This window comes from Orcinus orca, chromosome 21 (assembly GCF_937001465.1).
Source record: "Orcinus orca chromosome 21, mOrcOrc1.1, whole genome shotgun sequence".
NCBI classification, from domain to species: Eukaryota; Metazoa; Chordata; class Mammalia; order Artiodactyla; family Delphinidae; genus Orcinus; species Orcinus orca.
This window is the reverse complement of record NC_064579.1, coordinates 6,745,144-6,771,890: the sequence shown is the minus strand read 5'-3', so window position 1 is coordinate 6,771,890 and position 26,747 is coordinate 6,745,144. Positions and strand designations below refer to the sequence as shown.

General features: G+C 41.9%; 1 long non-coding RNA gene across 1 annotated transcript in view; it reads left to right on the top strand.

Annotated features, from left to right (window-relative positions):
• Nucleotides 1–23,949, top strand: part of LOC125962858 (uncharacterized) — a 36,907-nt gene extending 12,958 nt beyond the window's left edge. Inside the window, exons 3-4 of the long non-coding RNA XR_007474685.1 lie at nt 4,030–4,118; nt 23,649–23,949. This is a non-coding gene — a long non-coding RNA (uncharacterized LOC125962858). The remainder of the gene's footprint in view (nt 1–4,029; nt 4,119–23,648) is intronic.
• Nucleotides 23,950–26,747: the final 2,798 nt, after the last annotated feature.

Sequence of the window (26,747 nt, the reverse complement as noted above, 5' to 3'; positions counted from 1 at the left end):
TCTGAACAGAGGGGATGATCCTTACTTTATATCATTAAGCCCTGAGAAATATCTGTCAGATACAATCTGGTCCAAATTGAAATGAGTCATCAAAGGCTGGCAACCCATCTCCACTTCCTAAGAGATCTATGCAGTGTCGTGGGAAGATTAAGAAATTCTGTATAATAATGTTTTTAAGACTGTGATCCTCAATTTATGAAAATGAAGATTGAGTATATGAATCAGCCATAAGCAAAATAGCAAACAACCTACTCTGATTTTCTTTCCTAGCTGAAGTCAGACGTACCCTGTAAGCCCAACAATTGGGATAGAAGTTTGCATTAGTCGTGCCACATTTTTTTCTCTCTAGCATGACTTCCTAATGGTGGCACAGGCTGACTCTGCAGCAAAGACAAACTCTTCCTAATATGGAGAACATGGTTTGAAGCAGAAACATCCCTGGTAGAGTTGTTTCCACTACTGCAGAGAGACTGAATTTACACCAAGTTCTTTTAGCTGCCCATGGCTGCAGCTCCTCGACCTTTGACTACTGAACAACTGAACTAATCATTTCAATCTATCATCCAGGCCTCCAGATCAAATTTAAAGGGGAGATTAAAATGGTATACAAATAAACTGAAAATAGAAACAAGAAGAACTCACTTCAGTTGGGCAAATGGCAAGCCCAGAAAGAGTTTCTCTCATTAAAAAATGATGAATAGGAAAACAAGCAAACAAATGCAAACCTGTGTAAAAATCCTGCAATTATAAATGTACACCCCAAAATGAAAATGAGTATACATCATACATTTTAGATAGCATTCATCCTCTAGAATAAGATTTAATAATGAAATATAAGAAAATGTGAACTCCCTCACACTTTCAAGGAAATTAAAGAAAATAGACTATGAAACAAATTGAAAGAGAGGGATAATTAGTTGACTGAGTTTTTTTAAAGGGCATTGCTAGAAATAATAAAACCATTTGATATGATAATGCCATTGCATTTAAATGTCATAAGATCCAGCAAAGATCAGAGTTAATAATACAACAATAGAATCAGGGCTATGGACTAGTGCTTGCAAAAAGAAAGCACCTAAACTATAGAGACAAATCACAAAACACTGAAAACAGTGATGTTTGTGTAGAATAGGCAGAAAACAAGTGTATAGGTGATAAGTGGGCTTGAAGAAGAAAACAGAACACATGAGAGAGAAACAGTATTCAAAGACATAATAGAAGAAAATGTATCTAGAGTTAATGAAGATTTCAATCTACAGAATGAAAAAAAAATTACCTTAATTCATCAAAATTACCAATAAACTTCAAGATATATCCTAAAGAATCTTCTGAATTTCAAAAATAAAGAAAAAAATGGTACAGGCTGCCAGGCAAAAAATAACTTACAAAGGAAAACAATGAGACTGGCCTCAAAGCAAAACCTCAAAAACAAAATATTCCAGAAAGAAATGGCAAAATATTTATAGAATTTTAAAGGGGTGGGGGAATGTGAACCAAGAATTTTTATATCCAGCCAAATTTCTATTCATGTGTATTGATAAAAAAAGACAGACTCAAAGATTGAAGCATTGTGCCCCCAGAAAAACCTACTTGAGGATGGAGTCTAAACAACTAAGTAACTAATCAAAATAAAAAGGCCATGAATAAAGAATATTTGGAAAAAGCAAATGTCAGACATTTAATGTATGTAAACACAGAGTTGGACCCAAGTAATTAGATATCTACAATCTTTTCCTTCAATATAATTAGCAAAAAGTTATATTGAAGGAAAAGATTATAGATATCTAATGCTTCAAGGTCAAGGTATGTAATATAGAAAATAACTGAAATATAATTTAATAATTTAATGTAGTAATAATAATTTCACTAAGAGAGCCATACAAGGTTAGAACAAAACCCAGACAGCAAAGTATAGATGACCTAATTTCTGCCTCTTTAGTAGAAAGAAAACCAATCTATTATTTACTTTCTCACTTTCATTAACTAATAATTATAAATTTTGGCACAATACTTAAACGCATCAAATATTCACAATCAGAAGAAACAGAGTGCAAGTCTCAAAAAACTGATCCACAAGGAACAAAGCATATAGCAAAGGATACACAAGCAAGGACAGATCACAAGGCAATAGGGAAATTATCCAGAATAAAAACAAATGATGTATATTATATAATTTTAAACTCTGTATATCAAGCTTCATATCTGATAAAAATATACCTACTTTTTACATGTAAGTCCTACATTAGTTTTAAAATTTGATTATATAAAATGTGAAGAAAATTTCAATAAATTCCAAGGATAATTTGACACCTTTTTTATGCAACAAATGCATAAAAAATGCAACAAAACAATGCATAAAAAATGCAACAAAACAAGAAATAAATAACAGAAGTACAAATAATTCACAAACAGAAATTTTTTTTTTTTATAAATTTATTTATTTTATTATTTTTTATTTATTTAGGCTGTGTTGGGTCTTTTGTTGCTGTGCACGGGCTTTCTCTAGTTGCGGTGAGCAGGGGCTACTCTTCGTTGCAGTGCACGGTCCTCTCATCGCGATGGCCTCTCCCGTTGCGGAGCACGGGCTCCAGGCACACGGGCCTCAGCAGCTGTGGCACACGGGCTCTAGAGCACAGGCTCAGTAGCTGTGGCGCACGGGCCCAGCTGCTCCGCAGCATGCGGGATCTTCCCAGACCAGGGCTCGAACCCCTGCCCCCTGCATTGGCAGGCGGATTCTTAACCACTGCGCCACCAGGGAAGCCCCAGAAATATTTTAAAATTTAATAAAAACCTCGGGTCAAAGAGAATGTCAAAATCTTAAACAGTAAATAACAATAAAGGAAACTTCACAATCAAACTTACTGAATGTGAACAAAATTGTACTCAGAGGAACATTCATAGCCTTAAGCAACATCCTTACTAACCAAAACTGCTATACATAATTAATATTTAATTCAAAAGGTTGGAAGTATAAGTAAACATATGAAATAAATTCTCATGGATTAAACCAAAAGTCAACCAATTAGGGTGTTGTAAAATTTAACAGCAAAACAGATGAATCCACTAACTTGTCTATCAAGAAATAAAAAAGAAAACACAAGTATACAATACTGGACATTTAACAGAAATTGGATGACTTAAAAAAAAAAACCCTTCATTTGCTACTACACTAGTAAAATTGAAGAATGGATATAAATACAGTTATAAAATAAATAAGTCACAGGATATAATGTACAGCATAGAGAAATATAGTCAGTAAAGTCATAATAACTTTGTATGGTGACAGATGGTAATTAGACTTGTCGTGGTGATCACGTAATGTATAAAAACATTGAATCACTATGTGATACACCTAAAAGGAACATAATGTTATGACAATTCTACCTCAATAAAATTTTTTAAAAGAAAAAGAAAAATGGATGAAACTACGGATTTTATAGAAAAATATAAATCTTACAAATTACTTCAAAAAGTAAGAACATTTAAACGATGAATGACCACTGAGGAAAAAAATCAAGAATACTACAAAAACAAAAATAACACTCCCTCTAAAAAAAAGACAGAGTTCAGATGTTTCCAAATGTGATTCACAGGAGCTTAGTAGTTTTTGAATGAAATACTTAATTCTGAAAAACTGAGTATTCTTTCTAATGTTTGCCTGAGGCTGTAGCCCTGGGAATAGCCTGGACTCATGGCCAGCTAAATCAGAAATAAATTTTAAAACCTTTATTTTTCTAGGCAGCATCAGGAGCCAGGAAAAGGTGGACAGTTAAATAAAACATCAGTTCACAACTATTAAAAGCAGTCGAGGCAAGGTTCCGTGCCAAATGGGCTTGAAGAAATAGTGTGGTAGGTATGCTTTTAATGAAGACCATTTCTCCACCTTCCTGTTTTAATTTGATTTCCCTGGCAGACTTGTGCTTCCTTGGCTTGGAGGAAATCTGCTTAACTACCACCATCTCAACTGGGAGCCAGACAGCTGGATTCCTTCACCATTTTGGTAAATAGTTTGCCTTTTGACATCCACAGGGATCACCGTGTTGCCTCCACCGGAATCCTGGAGAAGGTCCAGCAGAAAAGAAAAGCCTGCTCCATTTGCCTGGGACAAGCCCCACGATGTCAGTGGCAGAGGTTTTGCCCATTTTAAGCTAAATTATGAACTATATCCTCTTCCTAGATTCCTGTTGGCTATGTAGACTCTCTTTGTTAATGGCTCCAAACCACCCAGTGAAGTGCCCCTCAGGCTAAGAGCACAGCTAAGGCCCAACAACTGTTAGTTTCAGAGCAGGCTGGCGCTGCCTTCTTAGCCAGCCTCCAGGGCTCGCCATATACAACCACACTTTCTTTATAGATTACATAAAAGTTTCATGGCCATTTCACTGTTTTCCAGATAGGTTCAAAATTCTATCAGCCTGCAGAATGTCCCACGAGGCCTTAATCCAGGCCTGAGATGAGACTGTATTTGTTTCCTACTGCTGCCGGAGCAGATGGCCACCAGCGTCATGGCTTAAAACAACACACATTTTTGTCTCACGCTTCGGGAGGTTACAAGTCCAAAATAGGCCTTATGAGCTAAAATTAAGGTGCCAGCAGAGCTGCATTCCTTCCGAAGTTTCTAGAATATCTGTTTTCTTACCTTTTCCAGTCTCTAGAGGCCACCTGTATTCCTTGGTTCACAGCCTTTCCTCCATCTTTAATGCCCATCATGCCAACCTCTGCTTCCTTTGTCACATCTTCTCTCCTGAATATACCCTCTTGCCTACCTCTTAGAAAGACCCTGTGATTACACTGGGCCCATGCACATAATCCAGGGTAATCTCATCATCTCAAAATCCTGAACACGTCTGCAAAATCCTTTTTGCCGTGTAAACTGACACCTCCACACGTTCCAGGGAATAGGATGTAGATGTCTTCTGGGGCCAGTTTTCTGTCTGTTGCAACGTCCTTAATGGATGGTCCATCCTGGCCAGTATAATTCAAACAGCTAAGAGCTGCCACAAGGTTCTATGTGATTAAGATCCAGTGAAACAACGAGAAGTGTAACAAATGCTAAGATTTCAAAGGAGAGAGAGGACATCTCATTTGGGAGTTGTCAGATAAGCCCTCATGGAAGGAAGGCCAGGGAATTGAACTGGATTGTGAAGGATGAGGGGAAACTTTGCTTCCCTGGGTCCCAGAGGGAACCTTGATGTACAGCAGACAGTTAAGAATATGAAATGCCAACACTTTCATCACACTCCTTGTAGAGGCATTTTCAGACACACAAACACCAAATAAATTGCTCTTGAGAGAGAAAGAAGTCAGAGTTTATCTTGGGAGCCACCCTTATCACTCCCATCTACACCCTTCCTCAGCTTCCAGGGAAATCGGTCTTTATCCCTCAGAATACACCGGGAGTCATTGGGAAGGAGTTATGCACGCATGGAGCATAACCTTCCTCTTGGAAGAAGGCTCATCAATTCCTCTATCCAACAGGAAGGGGATGTGTCCTGATTTCCTCAGCTGGAACACAGAATCCCTTTCTTGCTGAAGCAGTGTTTATAATGAATGTAAGATGCTGTCAGATGAGTCACAGGTTCTTGGTGGGAAACGACTTCGAGAGCCTCTAGTCCAAGCTTCCTCAGACAGCCAGCAGGTGGCACAAGGTTTAATTTTCCCAGCTACACCGAAGTGTGTGGAATCTCTGTTCTGCCCTTACTATCCTATTTTTTTTAACTTTATTGGAGTATAATTGCTTTACAGAGTTGTGTTAGTTTCTGCTGTATAACAAAGTGAATCAGTTATATGCAGATGTATATCCCCATATCCCCACCATCTTGCATCTCCCTCCCATCCTCCTTATCCCACCCCTCTAGGTGGTCCCAAAGCACTGAGCTGATCTCCCTGAGTCATGCAGCTGCTTCCCACTAGCTATCTGTTTTACATTTCATAGTGTATATATCTCAATGCTACACTCTTACTTCGTCCCAGCTTACCCTTCCCGCTCCCCATATCCTCAAGTCCATTCTCGAAGTCTGTGTCTTTATTCCTGTCCTGCCCCTATGTTCATCAAAACCATTTTTTTTTTAGATTCCATATATATGTAAGCATACAGTATTTGTTTTTCTCTTTCTGTCTTACTTCACTCTGTATGACAAACTCTAGGTCCATCCACCTCACTAGAAGTAACTCAATTTCGCTTCTTTTTATGGCTGAGTAATATTCCATTGTATATATGTGCCACGTCTTCTTTAATCATTCATCTGTTGATGGATATTTAGGTTGCTTCCATGTCCTGGCTATTGTAAATAGAGCTGCAATGAACATTTTGGTACATGACTCTTTTTGAATTATGGTTTTCTCAGGGTATATGCCCAGTAGTGAGATTGCTGGGTCATAGGGTAGTTCTATTTTTGGATTTTTAAGGAACCTCCATATTGTTCTCCATAGTGGCTGTACTAATTTACATTTCCACCAACAGTGCAAGTGGGTTCCTCTTTCTCCACACCCTCTCCAGCATTTATTGTTTGTAGATTTTTCTGATGATGGCCATCCTGACTGGTGTGAGGTGATACCTCATTGTAGTTTTGATTTGCATTTCTCTAATGATTAGTGATGTTGAGCATCCTTTCATGTGTTTGTTGGCAAAATGTGTATCTTCTTTGGACAATATCTGTTTAGGTCTTCTACCCACTTTTGGATTGGGTTCTTTGATATTGAGCTGCATAACCTGTTTGTATATTTTGGAGATTAATCCTTTGTCAGTTGTTTTGTTTGCAAATATTTTCTCCCATTCTGAGGGTTGTCTTTTCGTCTTGTTTATGGTTTCCTTTGCTGTGCAAAAGCTTTTCAGTTTCATTAGGTCCCATTTGTTTGTTTTTATTTCCATTTCTCTAGGAGGTGGATCAAAAAGGATCTTGCTGTGATTTATGTCATAGAGTGTTCTGCCTATGTTTTCCTCTAAGAGTTTCATAGTGTCTGGCCTTACATTTAGGTGTTTAATCCATTTTGAGTTTATTTTTGTGTATGGTGCTAGGAAGTGTTCTAATTTCATTCTTTTACATGTAGCTGTCCAGTTTTCCTAGCACCACTTATTGAAGAGGCTGTCTTTTCTCCATTGTATATTCTTGCCTCCTTTATCAAAAATATGTGACCATATGTGTGTGGGTTTATCTCTGGGCTTTCTATCCTGTTCCATTGATCTATATTTCTGTTTTTGTACCAGTACCATACTGTCTTGATTACTATAGCTTTGTAGTATAGTCTGAAGTCAGGTAGCCTGATTCCTCCAGCTCCGTTTTTCTTTCTCAAGATTGCTTTGGCTATCCAGGGTCTTTTGTGTTTCCAGACAAATTGTGAAATTTTTTGTTCTAGTTCTGTGAAAAAATGTCATTGGTAGTTGGATAGGGATTGCATTGAATCTGTAGATTGCTTTCGGTAGTATAGTCATTTTCACAATGTTCATTCTTCCAATCCAAGAACATGGTATATCTCTCCATCTATTTGTATCATCTTTAATTTCTTCCATCAGTGTCTTAGAGTTTTCTGCATACAGGTCTTTTGTCTCCTTAGACAGGTTTATTCCTAGGTATTTTATTCTTTTTGTTGCCATAGTAAATGGGAGTGTTTCCTTAATTTCTCTTTCAGATGTTTCATCATTAGTGTATAGGAATGCAAGAGATTTCTGTGCATTACTTTTCTATTCTGCTACTCTACCGAATTCATTGATTACCTCTAGTAGTCTTCTGGTAGCATCCTTAGGATTCTCTATGTATAGTATCATGTCATCTGCAAACAGTGACGGCTTTACTTCTTCTTTTCCAATTTGTATTCCTTTTATTTCTTTTTTTTCTCTGATTGCTGTGGCTAATGCTTCCAAAACTATGTTGAATAATAGTGGTGAGAGTGGGCAACCTTGTTTTTGTTCCTGATCTTAGAGGAAATGGTTTCAGTTTTTCACCATTGAGAATGATGTTTGCTGTGGGTTTGTCATATATGGCCTTTATTATGTTGAGGTAGGTTCCCTCTATGCCCACTTTCTTGAGAGTTTTTATCATAAATGGGTGTTGAATTTTGTCAGAAGCTTTTTCTGCATCTATTGAGATGATCTTATGGTTTTTATCCTTTAATTTGTTAATATGGTGTATCACATTGATTGATTTGCGTATATTGAAGAACCCTTGCATTCCTGGGATAAACCCCACTTGATCATGGTGTATGATCCTTTCAAGGTGCTGTTGGATTCTGTTCGCTAGTACTTTGTTGAGGATTTTTGCACCTATGTTCATCAGAGATATTGGCCTGTAGTTTCCTTTTTTGTGACATCTTTGTCTGGTTTTGGTATAAGGGTGATGGTGGCCTTGTAGAATTAGTTTGGGAGTGTTCCTCCCTCTGCTATATTTTGGAAGAGTTTGAGAAGCATAGGTGTTAGCTCTTCCCTAAATGTTTGATAGAATTCACCTGTGAAGCCATCTGATCCTGGGCTTTTGTTTGTTGGAAGATTTTTAATCACAGTTTCAATTTCAGTGCTTGTGATTGGTCTATTTATATTTTCTATTTCTTCCTCGTTCAATCTTGGTAGGTTGTGCTTTTCTAAGAATTTGTCCATTTCTCCAAGGCTCTCCATTTTATTGGCATATAGCTGCTTGTAGTAATTTCTCATCATCCTTTGTATTTCTGCAGTGTCAATTGTTACTTCTCTTTTTCCATTTCTAATTCTGTTGATTTGAGTCTTCTCCCTTTTTTTCTTGATGAGTTAGGCTCATGGTTTGTCAATTTTGTTTATCTTCTCAAAGAACCAGCTTTTAGCTTTATTGATCTTTGCTATTGTTTCTTTCATTTCTTTTTCATTTATTTCTGATCTGATCTTTATGATTACTTTCCATCTACTAACTTTGGGGGTTTTTTGTTTTTCTTTCTCTAATTGCTTTATGTGTAAGGTTAGGTTGTTTATTTGAAATGTTTCTTGTTTCTTGAGGTAGGATTTTATTGCTATAAACTTCCTTCTTAGAACTGCTTTTGCTGCATCCCATAGGTTTTGGGTCGTTGTGTTTTCATTGTCATTTGTTTCTAGGTAGTTTTTGATTTCCTCTTTGATTTCTTCAGTGATCTCTTGGTTATTTAGTAGTGTATTGTTTAGCCTCCATGTGTTTGTATTTTTTACAGTTTTTTTCCTGTAATTGATATCTAGTCTCATAGCATTGTTGTCGGAAAAGATACTTGATACGATTTCAATTTTCTTAAAGTTACCAAGGCTTGATTAGTGACCCAAGATATGATCTATCCTGGAGAATGTTCCATGAGCACTTGAGAAGAAAGAAGTGTATTCTGTTGGTTTTGGATGGAATGTCCTATAAATATCAATTAAGTCCATCTTGTTTAATGTATCATTTAAAGCTTGTGATTCCTTATTTATTTTCATTTTGGTTGATCTGTCCATTGGTGAAAGTGGGGTGTTAAAGTCCCCTACTGTGATTGTGTTACTGTTGACTTCCCCTTTTATGGCTGTTAGCATTTGCCTTATGTATTGAGGTGCTCCTATGTTAGGTGCATAAATATTTACAATTGTTATATCATCTTCTTGGATCGATCCCTTGATCATTATGTAGTGTCCTTCTTTGTCTCTTGTAATAGTCTTTATTTTAAAGTCTATTTTGTCTGATATGAGAATTGCTACTCCAGCTTTCTTTTGATTTCCATTTGCATGGAATATCTTTTTCCATCCCCTCACTTTCAGTCTGTATGTTTCCCTACGTCTGAAGTGGGTCTCTTGTAGACAGCATATGTATGGGTCTTGTTTTTTTATCCATTCAGCCAGTCTATGTCTTTTGGTTGGAGCATTTAATCCATTTACATTTAAGGTTATTATCGATATGTAGGTTCCTATTACCATTTTCTTAATTGTTTTGGGTTTGTTATTGTGGGTCTTTTCCTTTTCTTGTGTTTCCTGCCTAGAGAAGTTCCTTTAGAATTTGTTATAAAGCTGGTTTGGTGGTTCTGAATTCTCTTTGCTTTTGCTTGTCTGTAAAGGTTTTAATTTCTCTGTTGAATCTGAATGAGATCCTTGCTGGGTAGAGTAATCTTGGTTGTAGGTTTTTCCCTTTCATCACTTTAAATATGTCCTGCCACTCCCTTCTGGCTTGCACAGTTTCTGCTGAAAGATCAGCTGTTAACCTTATGGGGATTCCATTGTATGTTATTTGTTGCTTTTCCCTTGCTGCTTTCAGTATTTTTTCTTTGTATTTAATTTTTGATAGTTTTATTAATATGTGTCTTAGCGTGTTTCTGTTTGGGTTTTTCCTGTATGGTACCCTCTGTGTTTCCTGGACTTGATTGACTATTTCCTTTCCCATGTTAGGGAAGTTTTCAACTATAATCTCTTCAAATATTTTCTCAGACCCTTTCTTTTTCTCTTCTTCTTCTGGAACCCCTATAATTTAAATGTTTGTGTGTTGTGCCAGAGGTCTCTGAGACTGTCCTCAATTCTTTTCATTCTTTTTTCTTTATTCTGCTCCCTTGCAGTTATTTCCACCATTTTATCTTCCAGCTCAGTTACCTGTTCTTCTGCCTCAGTTATTCTGTTATTGGTTCCTTCTAGAGTATTTTTAATTTCAGTAATTGTGTTGTTCATCACTGTTTGTTTGCTCTTTAGTTCTTCTTGATCCTTGTTAAATGTTTCTTGCATTTTCTCCATTCTGTTTCTGAGATACGGAATCATCTTTACTATCATTACTCTAAATTCTTTTTCAGGTAGGTTGCCTATTTCATCTTCGATTATTTGGTCTTCTAAGTTTTAACCTTGCTCCTTTGTCTGTAACAAGTTTTTTTGTTGTTTCTTTTTTTTTTTTTTTTTTTATGGGTGGGGCTGTATTCCTGTCTTAATGGTTGTTTGGCCTGAGACATCCAGCAGTGGAGTTTGCAGGCAGTTGGATAGAGCTGGGTCTTGGTGCTGAGATGAGGACCTGTGGGAGGCCTCACTCTGATTGATATTCCCTGGGGTCTGAGGTTCTCTGTTAGTCCAGTGGTTTAGACTCAGCACTCCCACCACAGGAGACTGAGCCCAACCTCTGGCTTGGGAACCAAGATCCCACAAGCTGTTTGCTGAGGGTTCCTCCCATCCCCTTAGGTGTCCATGGTCCCCCACTGGTGCGTGGTAGGTGCCCTAGTTGTGAGGAGACGCGAATTCCGTGTCCTTCTAGTACGCCATCTTGACTCCACCCCCATCCTGCTTTTTTTTATAGTCATTTTTAGTTTTATTCAAAGCCATCTTAACTCTACCATTTATTCAACAAATATTTATTGAGCCAGACACACACTTATTCACAAGTCTAAGAGGACATGGCTGGAGGAATGTGTTTCCTCTACTAATAAATGTAGGTAAATCAAACAGGTCCCTTAGCAAGCCGGCCCCAGTACCATCTCACTGATATGCAATTACACTCATCCTCCTAATTTCTCATTGAGATTGTCAATCCCCTCCTAGTTCATTATCTGACACATTAATTTTACGTTCCATGCCGTCTTTCTCCAGATTTACCTACCAATGCCTACATCCATTCACTCTTCAGTCGCAGCTCAGCCCTTCTCAGTTTTTTGTATCTATTCTCAGAGTTCAGCATGAGTGAACAGTGTACACCCGGACCACAGCCCTCTTGCTATCATCGACTAGCACGCCACGAGAACAGGGATGATGCTACAGGGCTAGACACTGAATATGCAGGACAGAAAAAGTCAAGCGTGGTCCCATGCTTGAACCATGCGTCCATGGTCTCATAGGCATCCTAGTCCAGCTCAAGAGATAAACAAATAATCATGCAAATGAACACATACAGTGATTCCATATTTTCATAAGTGTTATGAATAGAGCATGTGCTCTTAGGGAGGAGAATGGGCAGTTGGCAAGGTTTTTTTTGAGGGGGGTGGTGTCAAGCATGGCTATACAGATACCTGAGAAATGACTATTAAACAGGAGAGGCTCAGTCAAAAGCCACCTGGGAGGGAGAGAAGCATTCCTGGCAGAAGGAGTGTGTATGTGAGGGTCATACAGCAGGAAAGAGCTGAGTTGTTTGAAGACCTGAACAGAAACCAGTGTGACCTCAGAAATGTATCTGTCAACCCTCTCATATTTCCACCCAGTAGAAGTTCATTTATTTATTTTTTATTTATAACTTTTTATTTTATATTGGAGTATAGTTGATTAACAATGTTGTGTTAGTTTTAGGTGTACAGCAAAGTGATTCAGTTATACATATACATGGATCTATTCTTTTTCAAATTCTTTTCCCATTTAGGTTGTTACAGAATATTGAGCAGAGTTCCCTGTGCTATACAGTAGGTCCTTGTTGGTTACCTATTTTTAAATATAGCAGTGTGTACATGTCAATCCCAAACTCCCTAACTATCCTTCCCCCCAACCCTTCCCCCAGGTAACCATGAGTTCCTTCTCTAAGTCTGTTTCTGTTTTGTAAATAAGTTCATTTGTATCATCTCTTTTTAGATTCCGCATGTAAGCGATAACAATATTTCTCTTTCTCTGTCTGACTTACTTCACTCAGCATGACGATCTCTTATTTATGTTCCTCATTCCCACGTGAAAGAGCTGCTCACTGCAGAGTTGCAGATAAACCAACCGACCATATAAACATATGTCTCATAACCGGCTGGTCCCCAGGTCATGAGCTCCATGGTCCCAGGGAAGTTGCCTTCAGAGGCGGAAGGCTCTTACCCTTCAGTGCCAACAGCCCTAGTCCAGGTCAAGGCTTCACCCCACTGCCCCAGGGAGGGCAATGCCAACCCTCACTTGGACAGGACCTTGTATCATTCTGCCTCTGGACATTCCCCTCTACGCTTTGAAGGTTAGGGACTTGGGGGCAAATACTGCAAGGCCCTGGGCACAGAGCACATTGGGAGAGCTGGTTCGAGGGTAGGATAGGAAAGCCTGGAGGAGAGGAGGTGGAGGAGAAGGGAAAAAGGAAGCTGTACCTACCATGTGTAAGTCCCTTTACACCACTCACTTCATTAAGTCCTAGACAACGGGCATGTCTGCTTCAACCCTTGTTTTACAGAGCAGAGGTCCTGGGGGTGGGAGTGAATGGGTAACTTTTCAAGCTCTCAGTTAGTAGATGACTGTGATTTTGAACCCAGGACTGTTTCCAAAGGTCTCGCTCTTTCCATTACATTGAATACGGTGGATCCCACCCACAGCAAGTTGTCAAGTCCCGATCAGACTCGTTTCTGCTCCCTGGAAGTTCTCATAAGCACTGGTTCTCTCTTAAGGCGGGGGCAGTATGTCAGGACAGATGCTTCTAGGCTACAGTAGATTCATGCTTCAGGGATCTGTCAGCACCACATTCTAGGGAGAATTGTTCAAGTTAAGGTGGAGTCTGGCCAGTGAATATCCAGAGTGAATCTAACCTCAAAAGTAGGGCTGAGGGCTTCCCTGGTGGCGCAGTGGTTGGGAGTCCGCCTGCCGATGCAGGGGACACAGGTTCGTGCCCCGGTTCGGGAAGATCCCACATGCCGCGGAGTGGCTGGGCCCGTGAGCCATGGCCGCTGAGCCTGCGCGTCCAGAGCCTGTGCTTCGCAACGGGAGAGGCCACAGCAGTGAGAGGCCCCCGTACCGCCAAAAAAAAAAAAAAAAAGTAGGGCTGGAAGTTATCAGGCAGAAGGTCAAGGTCACCAGCTGAGCAGGCAGGCTCCATTTCCAGCAAGAACCAGGATCCAGTCAGACTGTCAACACACAGGGGACCATAGCCCCATTCTCAGTCGGCCCTTGGGGCTACGTTCACCTGCAGACATTCCCCAGACTTTCACTCCAGTAAACAAGATGCTCCTGGAAAGGTCTGCCCTTCAGTGGCTCCAGAGAAAGGGATTTATTATATTCAGAAGCTGGGCATGCTAAAAGGCAATGACTCCAGCTGGGACCAACGTCTGTTTTTGGAAATCAGCTGTGCTCCTTTTGCTTCCTCCTGAATAGGATTCTATTTTCCAATCCAGGTAGTTCCCTCAGCAAAGAGCAGAAGAGATGCAGCAGCAAGGGGCGCCTGCCCAGGTATGTGAGACCAGGGCAAAGTGAAAGCAGTGTTCAGCTGGATTAGTGGGTGGCATTCTGAAACGTTTGAGAAATTCTCAAGTCTTTGCGGAAGATGAAGGCCATTTCATGTGAGTTCTTTTTCTCTTCACCTTCTAAATTTGAGGAACAGATACCCACCCTGTCAAGGCTCTTTGTTTATGCTTAGGACTTTCTGTGATGATGGAAAGTTTCCATACTCGTGCTGATAGATATAGTAGCCACTAGCCACCTGTGGCTGTCAAATACTTGAAATGTGACTAGTGTGACTAAGGAAATGAATTTTTAATTTTATTACATTTTAATTGATTTAAGTGTGGATGCAAATAGCCACGTATGGTGAATAGCCACTATTGCGCAGTACAGTTCTAGATATTCCAGCTGTGTAAGAACAGCAGTCATGATTTATTCATCCTCTATCCCCAGGGCTATCACAGTGCCTGGGACATATTTCACACTAAATATTTCTTAGTGGACCAAATGAAGAGAGGAAAGAAGAAATAATTAACTGATCCTACTGGACTAACATGGAAAGGAGACAACAGTTCTTTGCTTGAATTTTGTCTCTACCTCTTACTGTGGCAAGCTGTAGTTTACAAATGACACAATAATAATATTAATACTCATTGCTAATGTGTCAGATGCTCAGTGTGTGAAATCTCTTACGAGCATTAGTTTGTTTGATGCTTTCAACAAGCCCCTTTTTCAGTTCAGGAAGCTGAAACTAATGAGAGGTTAAGTCAGGGATTTTCAAACTGAAGGTCATGACCCGTTACTTGGTATAAAATCAATCAATTTGATTCCACCTGCTTAAATGTGTACAACATAAAATACATATGCATACATGTATGTATATATGCACATATATATGTATATGTAATATATATATACACGCACATGATGTGTGTGCATATGCACGTTCGAAAGTGTTTGAAAGCCACTAGATGCAGTAACTCTGTCGAGGCTCCTCAGCTAGCTCACGGTGAGTTGGGATTTGCACCCAGACTACCTGACTCCGAGTCTTATGCCTTAACTGGTATACTCTATAGCTTCCTCTGGTTTTGTACGAAATGTGTTTAAACTTTAAACGATTGACTTGCACATAAATCCTAAGAACCTCATCTGTCCACTAGGTATGGAATGTACATGTGTGTGCGTGTGCACACGTACTCACATCCGCTTGCTTTGAGTCATGCCAACTATCTTTCAGATATAGTCTATTGCCAATGGCTATGGACCAAGCAAAACTGATCCTCATTTAAACGTCTCTAAATGAACCTGTACGATTCCACTTGGGCAGAGCTTGCTAGAGCTCACCGATATGTGTCTTTCTCCCTTGTGTGCTAGGTGTACCCCTGGGCTACATTTCCCTTTTGCCTTAGAACTAGGTGAGGCCATGTGCTTGATTTCTGGCCCGTGGGGTGTAGGTAGAGGTGATGGACACCATTTCCAGGATTGGCCTCTAAAATCTCCCACATAGTCCTCTAGACTGTCTCTTTTTGCTCATCAGCAGGCTGGATGCATAGAGTGAAGTGGAAAGTTCTGAGGCTCAGGGTGATGGCAGAGCCACAGGATGGGAGGAGCCTTGACCTTGAATGACTGAGGGGAGCTCAGCCCCCAGCCCTCTCCCTTCACTCTGCTTTGGGCTGAGGCATGAGTGAGAAATAGTCCCTTGTTGTATTAAGCCAACTGAGATTTGTCGTTTGTTACAGCAGCTCTCCCATCCTGGCTAATGCACCACTCCAGTGGGTGCGATGCACAGAAGAGGACAAATCTGAGACGTGTCCTTCTGCTCCCAGCCCAGGTCCACTGTCACACTGAGTAAAGGCAGAGTGCAGAACGCACCATGGCAGAGCACAGAACGGACCTGGGGTCAGGTTGGGTGAGAGGTCCACATCTGATAGCTTGTCTTGGTTTTTTGGGTATCCAAAGAGAGGGACAACGGGTATTCAGTGATCTTAATAACATGACCTTCAATTTGTATAGTGCTTTGTCATTTCAAAAAGGGCTTTCTCAATGCATGATTTCACATGATTACATTGAATAGGGATAAGAGTCCCCATGCTCCTGATGCAAAAGCTTAGGTTCGAACAGAGTAATGTTTACCTGCAATCTCACGCACATTAAGAGCAGGGCTATGATTCATACCTATGTCTGCAGACTCTAAGTCCAGTGACTTGCTGAGGAGAAGGTGGAGTGAGAGGCAGTAGGTCTCCCAAAGCCAAGGTTGAAGTTGGTCTACATAAAGCAAGCTCAGGCTCCTGTCCGCTTCCTAGAAGCAAGGTCCAAGTATCTGTGGTGTTTCACGCTACCCCAAGTATTCTCACAACTATCATCTCCTTTGAGCCTCACAATAACCCTGTGAGGCAAGCAAAGCTGACACTATTAACCCCATTTTACAGATGAGTCACCTGAGGTCCACAAAGGTTCGGTAACTTTCCCAGGTATGTAACTTTTTAGTGAGAGAGTTAAGGTTAGAATCCAGGTCTCCTGATTCCCAGGTCTGGGAAGCTGGATTGTGCTTCTTCTCAATCCCTGACCTTAGAGAATTCCTTGCCTAGAATAATAATTCATCACCAGCCAGGGTTTTATTTTCTAGGACTCAATAGCTCTGCATGAACTGGACATTTTCCTCACGTTTCTTCTAAAGCATTTTCATTCAGGGGAAATCAGTGGTTGAAAGGAAGATGGAAATGTCCCTTACTAAACTAGTTGCTTCTTTTCTTAATCTTTCTCGATGTTCCTCATCCAGGACTAAGGAAACTTTCAGCATAGTACTGCAGTGTTTGATGCTGCTTCAGTGGTGTTGCCGTGGGAAGTTGCCATCGTTCTGGTGGGACAAAGCATGGAATGGGTCAGGGAAGAGGAGATACAGTGCATCATAGGCTCTTAAGCAAGAGACCATGGGCTTATTTTCCATCTTGGAATCCAGCAGCTGATTGACAAGAAAGAAAAAAAACTGAGAGAGAGAGAGTGGCCACCACTGTCAGGTGTGTGTGTGCACCATTGCCCTTAGGATCTGAGAAGATGGAAGATCGTTCTTGGGACACAAGATCATCCATCATTTCAGTGATGCAGCTCAAGAAGGAACAGACGTTCCATGCTGCAAGGATTGATGGCAGGAGACGGGGAAAAGGCAAGATGTGGAGATGGTGCAGCGGGCGGAATGGTGGCTCCCACCACCTCCCAGTCCTTGGAACCTGAAAATAATACATTATACAGCAAAAGGTGTAATTACGTTAGGGACTTTGCGAGAAGTTTTCCTGGGTTTTTGGGGGTGGACCCTAAATGTAATCACATGTATCGTGATAGGTGAGAGGCAGAAAAAGTTTGAGACAGATGCACAGAGAAGATGATGTGAAGATGGAGAAGAGAGAGATGGGTACAAACCAAGGAGTGCCGACAGCCATCAAAGGTTGGAAGAGCCAAGGAATGGATTCTTCCCCAAAGCCTCCTGAGAATATGTGGTCCTTCTGACACCTTGATTCCAGGCTTCTGGCCTCCAGAACTGTGAGAAAATAAAATTTCTGTGGTTTTAAGCCACCAAAGTTGTGGTAATTTGTAGGGCAGCTCTAGGAAATTCATAGATGGGTTATATTAGCGTGTCAGTCAAGCAGAGAGGCAGACCCTGGAGGATCTAACCCTTGCCTGTTTCCAGAATGTGTAGATAGCAAGAGAATCCACTATGCAAGACCCAGAAGACATCAGCCTCGAACTATTTAGCTCAGAAAATAATTCCAAATTGAGTTCTACTTTGAAAGTACAATGAAAAGTGGAGTATGAAAACTGAAATTCGAGGTTCCTTTGGAAGCTGAGACAGCAGACAAGTGAGTAAATGGTTATAAAAATAAGCTGATTATTATCTCTACACACCCCTCACCCCTGCAAAGACACCTCCCCGCCTTTGATATCCTCTTCTGCAGCCAGGGGAGAAATCCAGGAATTTGGGAGAAGTCAGATTCATGGAAAACGATTTTGAAATTTCATTCATAGTTAGTCATTTGTGTGTGTGTGTGTGTGTGTGTGTGTGTGTGTGCATGTATGTGCATTCCCTTTGCAGAAGGGGTTGGCCAAGGACATATCTAGAATAGGGAGAGTATCGACCCCTCCCTGCCCTATGGGCTGGAGGTGGGAGGAGGGTATCTACCTACAATGGACAGTCCAGTGAGAGAGACCGTAAGGTTGATCCTTCCAACTCCTCTACCCAGAAAACACCATAGAAAAGGTGGTTACATATCTTACCTAAAAACCACAGAATTTGTTAAACCCCATCACATTTTCCCTTGCCCTTTGGGAGGGATAACAGAAAGGGAAGAGCATTGTAATCAGACATATTAAGTCCCAGCTCTAATACTTAGCTGTGTGTCTTTAAGCAAGTTACTTTATCTCTCTGAGCCCCACTTTCCTCTCTGTAAGTAGGGCCAGTGTCTACTTCACACAGTTGCAGAACAAAATAAGTGATATATGTAATTCATTTAATATATACACTCAGTCCACGTTAGAGCCCCTTGAAAGCAATATTGGCTTCAATATTCGTGGAACCTGGTATCTGAAATGGCCTTCTTTAAAGGGGGAATTCAGAACTGACCCTGCTTTTCTTAATCAGCAGCAATGACTTACTTCAGACTTCTTGTTCTCCATGGAAATCTAAATCTAAATCTGATCTATTCCCCTCCTAAATCAGATCTCGTGGAACGTATTTCTTTGCGCCAAAATATCTCAAGAGTTAAAACTGGACTTTCTGTCCTTTCATCTGATGCCTTCATTAAGTTTTACATTTGCAAAGACCCACCTACCAGTTATAGCCATTTTCTTTTATTACCAGGGGTGGCCACAGGGCAGTGAAAACCTCCTGAACAGGGACTCTCAGCAAATCAGGGGCAGAAAACATGAGAGAACTCAGAGCCCAGAACTGACTCTGTGGGTGCTCCTGGCCCCTCTCTCCAAGCTTTCTTGCTGCCAGGGGAACAAGCAAAGGCCTCAGACCTCAGCTCTCTGCTGCAGAGAGAAGAACATAATGAAATCACCAGCTTTTGCCTCCTGTCTCTTTCCATTTCTTTAGGCCAGTGAAAAGTAGAACCAGCAGAAAACCATTTTTTCTCTTAATTTTAATATTGTCAACTATAATAAACTCAACTAAGTTTCACTAGCAAACTGTTTTCTGTTTGTTCATGGGAATTAAGCTGTAGTCTTCAAATCCTGCCCTAATGAGGTACGTGGTTTTGGAATAAGATGAGAGCCTCTCACTACACTGATGAAATCTGCTGGACGCTGAAGATCTGGAGCCGATGCAGAGCTTGTGGGGCTATTTGATCCATTTACCACATGTGATTCGCTTAATACAATATGTAAACACGAAGGGACCTACCTTTTGAGGCATGGGAAGCACTTATGGCATTACTTAAACAGGGGCCCAGCTATCTTTGCAAAAACATGCAATTGAGACTTAAGTGTTAGGTCAACAGTTGAGATGAATAAAACTTTATTAAGTTGGGGCTGAGTGTGGGGTGACCCTGGACAGCTGAGGCAGCCAAACCAAACCCCAAGGAGGGAGTGTCTTGTCTCCAAGGGGTCCCCTGGTTTCTTCCCAGGACCTCCTGGTCCGAGTGTCTTCTTTCACTGGCAGCCGTGGGTGGGTGTCCTGCTCACGTCTGGGTCAGAATGACATGGGAGAAACAAGGAAGTTACAAGAGGAATCTGAAGGCAAACCACAGAGCCACAGGCCTACTAAATAGCTTAAACCTGAGAAAAGAATAGGAACACATTGGCCAGTAGGACTTGATAGTTCTTCTCTGTAGTGAATTTCTGACCGAGCTTCTGGGTTAGAGAGTTTCAATGGCGTCATCGGAAACAGAGACGCTGACAAACTCCTTAATACAAAGGGCAAAGCTGTGGTTACATTCCTGTCTGTTTCTCCACTCGTGCTCTGTTTCCAGTTCTATTTCAAAACTCACTGGCAGTCTCTCAGCCCCTCTACCCGCCAGCCTCCCTCTTCTGAAGGGTCTTGAAGAACTATCCTCTCTGCCAGAGTGTCACCCTTCTCCTGAACACCTCCTGTTCACTCCGGCTTCAGGGGTTCCCTCATCCACTCTCTTTGCCTGTGTCCGAGTGAAGTGCTAGTGCAACGGTGCCCTCGGTTTCAGTTTTCTGCTTCCTTGTCCTTGTGTGTCCAACTCCAATCTGAGCTTCATGAGGCGCGGGGTGGGCGGGGGAGGCATGTCTACCTCATCTACTGCTGTAGCCCTGGTACCAGGCAAGGCTTACGGCACACGCGTGAAATATTTGCAGTCTGAGTGGATAACAGAGAAGCTGTGTGTCTATAGGTATATATGTGTTTGAGCCCAAGGGTGGAGGTAGGGAAGAAGCAAAGGACTCCAAATCAAACTGCTGATGGTTTTATTTCCTGAGAACAGACCATTGCTGCCTTTACCAATAGGCATTTGAACATTAGAGATATAAAAACCAAAGAGGCGCTGTGGTTGTTTTAACCATCCTTTAAAAATGAGACAGGTCGGGCTTCCCTGGTGGCGCAGTGGTTGAGAGTCCGCCTGCCGATGCAGGGGACACGGGTTCGTGCCCCGGTCCGGGAAGATCCCACATGCCGTGGAGCGGCTGGGCCCGTGAGCCATGGCCGCTGAGCCTGCGCGTCCGGAGCCTGTGCTCCGCAACGGGAGAGGCCACAGCAGTGAGAGGCCCGCGTACCGCAAAAAAAAAAAGAAAAAAAGAGAGACAGGTCAGTATGCCTCCAATCCTCATAACCTGTAAAATACTTAGATGTTCCCAACACGTCTCCCTGGGCTCAGGCTACCCCTTCTAACACACCACTACAGCCCTCCCTCCATGCTGGGATCGTTTCCTCTGTCCAGTTAGCCTGATTTTCTCATTAGGCTCAGCCCCTGGGTCTTGGACGTGGGCTCCGTTCTTTGGCTGGGGCTGAACCTGCAAGATTTTCCCTTCATCAGGCTAATGAAGTAAGAGTCTTATGTCATCATTAGTGCTGGTGTTAATCCAAGCAGAACTAATATTGGTGTTGTTCCAAGTAGAATTAACAAAGCCCAGCCCCCCACAAGACAGATGTTTGTCAGGCATTTCTTACTGATGTTAATGATAGCTCTCTTGCGTTTCACAAACAGCTGAGTTCACCAACTGAACTTCAGGGTCTCAGAAGAACCGCCTGCCTAATAGAAATTGGTCCTCAGAGGTACCGAGGGCTTAGAATTTCCAAGCTGAAAGCAAGAAAGAGTTCCCTTTTCTGCAGAGAAAATGACCACAGCACTTTCAGCTGTCCAGAGAGCAAAGAGACGGCCACATGGAGGCAACTAGCTGGCCCCAGAGGCCGCTTAGGGAGTGCTTCTTTGCAGCTCTCTCTTCTTCTGTGCCAGGCTCCATAGGGGTTACGTGTTTGCGCATTTATTCCCTCCACCGTGGGTGCAAACACTGTGTCTTTCCACCTCTGCGTCTCTGCACCAAGTAGAGAGATTGGCTAACTATTGTGTGGAAATAAATGATGGTAGAAGGTCTTCCTGAGATGGTTTGCCTTATTGTCCAATTCCACGTGGATTTCCTCTCCCTTTCCACCAATAACATACATCAGCCCTAGACTTTCCCTTTATACTTGATCACTGCTTGATCATAGGAATGTGATACACCAATAAGAATATAAACCTTTTATTGCTTCCATGCCCTAGCTATATTGTAAATAGTGCTGCCATGAACATCAGGATACATGCATCCTTTCGAATTATGGTTTTCTCCCAATATATGCCCAGGAGTGGAATTGCTGGGTCATATGGTAGCTCTGCTTATATGTAGAATCTAGAAAAAATGGTACAGATGAGCTTATTTGCAAAGCAGAAATAGAGTCACAGACGTAGAAAACAAACTTATGGTTACCAAGGGGGGAAGGGAGGGATGAACTGGGAGATTGGGATGGACATATACACACTACTATATATAAAATAGATAACTAATAAGGACCTACTGTATAGCACAGGGAACTCTACTCAGTGCTCTGTGGTGACCTAGATGGGAAGGGAATCTAAAAAAGAGTGGATATATGTATATGTTTAACTGACACACTTTGCTGTACAGCAGAAACTAATATGACATTGTAAGGCAACTAAACTCCAATAAAAATTAATTTAAAAAAAGAAACCATTTATTGGAACGGCGAGGCACTGTGCTAAGAAATCTGTATGCACTTTTTAACAAACCATGAAAGCAGTATATCAAGATATTAAAATATATGACCAATGCTTGGGGACTAGGTGGGGTGGGCTGAGAGCTTGCTTAAATGATGTGCTGATTTGTTTAAGGTCATAGGACTAGTCCAGGGCAGATCCAGAGTGGCTGGTGACACCTCTGTCCATTCCACTAATAGTTGGGTGACCTGATCAGCAGGAAGTTTTCTACCTACCTCACCCAGAAAAAATGGGGCAGGTGTCTGTAGTATTTCCTCCGCATGCCGTCAAATCCCCATAGTAGAAGAATTTGTAAATGAGAGATTTAAAATATTATGGGAAAAATTGAAGCGGCCAGGGGATAAATAGAAGCTTTTGAGAATATTTTTGGGTTTGCTAAAATAATGAAGACAATACATAATGAGACTGTCAAAAAACTATGTGCAGATGTTTAATTATATACTATTGGCTACTCTACAGTTGACTCCCATTCACTCTACCACTGTCCCCAGGCCAGAAGTTTTTCAGGCTTTCCGTTTCAGTGAGATGTATATCAATGTCTTTTCTTAAGTGGTAGATAATATGGATACCAAGAGGATTCTTCCCTCTGTGGCTGCTTCTCCATCCAAATGTTTACAGTCTTATCTACAATGACTCAGCTGTTGACTCCCTCCTCTGGGATCCCACCATGGACCAGAGATGAAGAAGAACTTGGACTCCTGCACTGGTAAAGGGAGAACTTCATCCATCCATCACCCCCTTATACTGAAGCCCTGCTCCACCCTTGATAATGTAATACAGTAGAACCCTGACCTGACCCTAACCCTGACCAGCTCTGCCCATCTTCTCACTAAAGTCTCAGCTCCTGCCTTGCTATGAGGACAAGAATGTGTCCCAAAGGCCAGGTTTAGTTTGTCTCCATTGCCTTTTCCTCTCTTAAAGAGGCATTGTAGGAATCTCTGTGCCTATTCTTTCTATTATCTCTTCTACCTTGAGCCCTTTCTTTCTGCCCAACCTAAAGGTTCCTCTCTTTCTAATTATCTTTGTCAAGAGTGACTAAAAGTTTCAGAACACTCAAACTTAAATATATCAGTTGGAGGACACGTATATAAAAGCACATCTATTTATAGCAGGCTTTTCTTAAAAGACACTGGTGGTTGGGGACCGTTACTGCCTATAGATTCTTTCCCTGGGTCAATGCCCAGTCCATTTGTGCAAATCTGTTTTCTGAGAGCCAGGCTATGACGATAATAATAGACCCACTTATTGAACACCCAACCCTGTGCTCCAAGCACTGTGCTGGGCTGGGCACTTTCCAGACAGTATGTGTAATTTAATGACCCTCTAAAGAAAATGTGGTCCTCACCATGCTGCCAATGAAGAAACTAAAGCCCATCCATGTTAACTGATTTGTCTTACAGGTACGTCGTTGGAGATGAGTCCACCTCTCTTCCCTTTGTTTATGGAGCACCTGTTCATGGCAGAGAGTGGGAAGCATGCTGGTGTGCCTAGAATAGCAAGCTCCAGATTTCTGCAGGGAACCCCTGAGGGCAGCCTGTGTCCTGGAGAGGTGAAACTTCAGAGCCCCACGGGGCCGCCAAGAGACACACCCCACAGTCTGTCCGTCTGTGCGCTCCCGTGTCAGTGTGCTGCTCTCCGTAATCTGAAGTATAACGCGACGAGGTGTTTCCTAACAGATAAAATGCCATGTTTAGAAAGCTCCACTTTGTACCTGGTTGTTTTTTTGTTTTGTTTTGTTTTTTTGGACCTGTTTTTTATACTTACCCACAGGTCATTCCATTTTCTCAGCCCTTTCAATCCTTAATTTTCTAGTTTCAAATTGAGACATAGTTCATAAGCCTGTATGACACTTTACAATGATAAATGAAAGATCAAGGTAGTCTTTCAAAGGAAAGGTTTCCCAGATGGGCATAAGGAACTAAAGATATCAGTGAAAACTTTAGGAGGGAACTCTGTTCTTTTGAGACCCACAGATCCTTTAGTTTGAGATGTTCCTTAAGCATCTGCTACGTGTCAGCATCTTTATGTTGCAATATATGTACGCTGTTACCTTTAATCTTTATGTCTCAAAGAAGTAATTATAATTATCCTCATTTTATCCCTAAGGACATTGAGAATTAAAAAACCAAAAAGTGAAGGAGCTGATATTAGAACCCAAGACTGTCTGACAAAACCAGCAAGTGGGGTGGCTTGGGAATTCTAAATCCTTGTCACAAAGCATAACTCTTCTTCCCCAGAGAATTCTTTGACTGTCATAGTTGTCCCACTTAGCTCGGCAGTTGACATCAACTTCTTGACTAGCCAACTGTTGGTCTCATGCCTGTTACTTTGTCTCTAACCAGCTTTTCATTGGAATGAGGAGCACGAGATCCCATCCTAAATGCTGAAGGCTGCTGTTACCATACAGTCATTTGTGTTAGACCTTCATCCTGAACTAAGCCCTCCCTTTAAGACTAAATTTAACTCCAACTTGAAATAGTCTACCTTGCAGCATCTTTGCTCTCTGATTCCATGCCATCTGTATATTCTCAACATAAGGTATATCAGTGATCTCTAACCTCCCCAAGATCCTCCAGGGCCATGGCCTAGAGCTGACAACACCTAGAAGGATTCTAGCAAAAGCAGAGCTGGTGAGCAGGAAAGCCATAGATCTCCCTCCAGGAAAAAAAGGGAGACTCAGGGGCAGGAAGAACAGCTGATGGTTGGGCTGGAGGCTGATGCTGGGCCCACTTGAGCTGCAGGCTTTGTCCCCTCTGTGGCTCATGACAGGAGCTGGGCTTTCTTGCCTTGCCAGTGAATGCCATCAGTGCTGCAGCTGCCCAAGAGGACCCCTCAGGGAGAACGTTTGGGGTACCAGCATGGCCAGGATAAAAAAAAGAAAAGAGAGAACAAGTCAAGGACTGGAAGTGTTTTGTGTTTTAATTTAAAGCAAAGGATGCATTTTGGCTGGTGGTCTGTGGAAGTAGCCAAGTGGAAGGGATTTAAGAGCAAAGAGTTATAACTGAAGGTTATAAATTAGGCCTTGCTGTGGTCAACAGTACTATAGTATACACTTGAAAGTTGCTGAGACGGTAGGTCTTAAATGTTCTCACCACAAAAAAGCAATGGTAATTATGTGACATGATGGAGATGTTCACTAAAGCTATGACGGTCATCATTTTGCAAAATATAAATGTACCAAATCAACACATTGTACACCTTAAACTGACACAATGTTATATGTCAATTATATCTCAATAACGCTGGGAAAATAATTAATTAATTAATTAATATGTATTCCTGTAATCTCTTTGTTATATCCTTTATTCCTCTCTCCCACGTGTCCTACTCTAGGTCATAGGAATGACACAGACTGTGAGAAATTCATGCCACAGAATTGTTTATCCCCTACCCATCTCTATGACTTTCATATACTCAGACACGTTCACAGGTCCAGCATGGTGGTTTAATGAATGGAATTAGGTAAGTTACCAATACTTGCTATCCAGAACTCAGTGGGTACTGGATGACAGCGTCACCAGTTACATTTATGAAGGTCCAATCTCAGGCAATGCTCTAGTTTTGGAAATAACCATTGAAAGCTTATCCACATGTATGTGTGAAAACATACTCCCAAGCCTCCAGTGTATTTACCATTTGCCTATTTTCTCAGCAAAACCCCATTCATCTCAATAAAATGATTAACGCATGCCGAGTGCAGTTTCAAAGCCCCCAGAGATCCAGTCCATCCAGACACACGAGAGCCACACCTACGCACACGCACCCACGTGGCAGCATCCGCCGCCCACCTCTGTCCGGCGGATCCCGGGACTCGGCACCCGCTCTTGTCTTGCAGACTGTCACATCGCCAGCCTCCTCTGATCCCTGCCCTCCTTTGCCTCCAAATTAAATTTCAACTTTTTGTAAACCTCTGTGAAAACGACAAGCCAGTGCCAGAGCTGTCTTTTAATACACAAAAGCATAAATAATGCCATCCATCAGTCCTGTCACTCAGAAAGATAGATTGCTAGTTGTCCAGACCCCGGAATGACACCAAAGCCAAAGTTAGAAAGTGTCTCTTTTCTTTCCCGGAGTCGCTCTCTCACTCACATGCTCGCTCTCCTTTCTGTTTGCCGGACTGCTTGATTCTGATTAATGGTCCTGTCAGGGTGGGATTCCACTTGCCCGGATAATGAGTCAAGAATGTATTCCCTGTCACAGACGCAGCAGATGTCAGGGGCAGAAGGGCTCCAGGATGCCAGAAACAATATACAGTTTCTTCCTAGTCCCCTGACAGGCCAATATGCTGCACAAGGTCTAATTTATGTAGACAAAATGCAGGCGGGGCCGCAGCAACCGGAAACCTGCCCCCAAAGCCCCAGCTCCAATGCGGCTCGAGCGCCCGGGCTGCCTGTCGGCTGGGCCGGCTGGAGGTGGGCTGGTAATGGACACCAGCCGCGGACTCCATAGCCCTGCCTTCCAATGTCTGAACACACCGAGAGGCCCGGGACCCCTTTGAC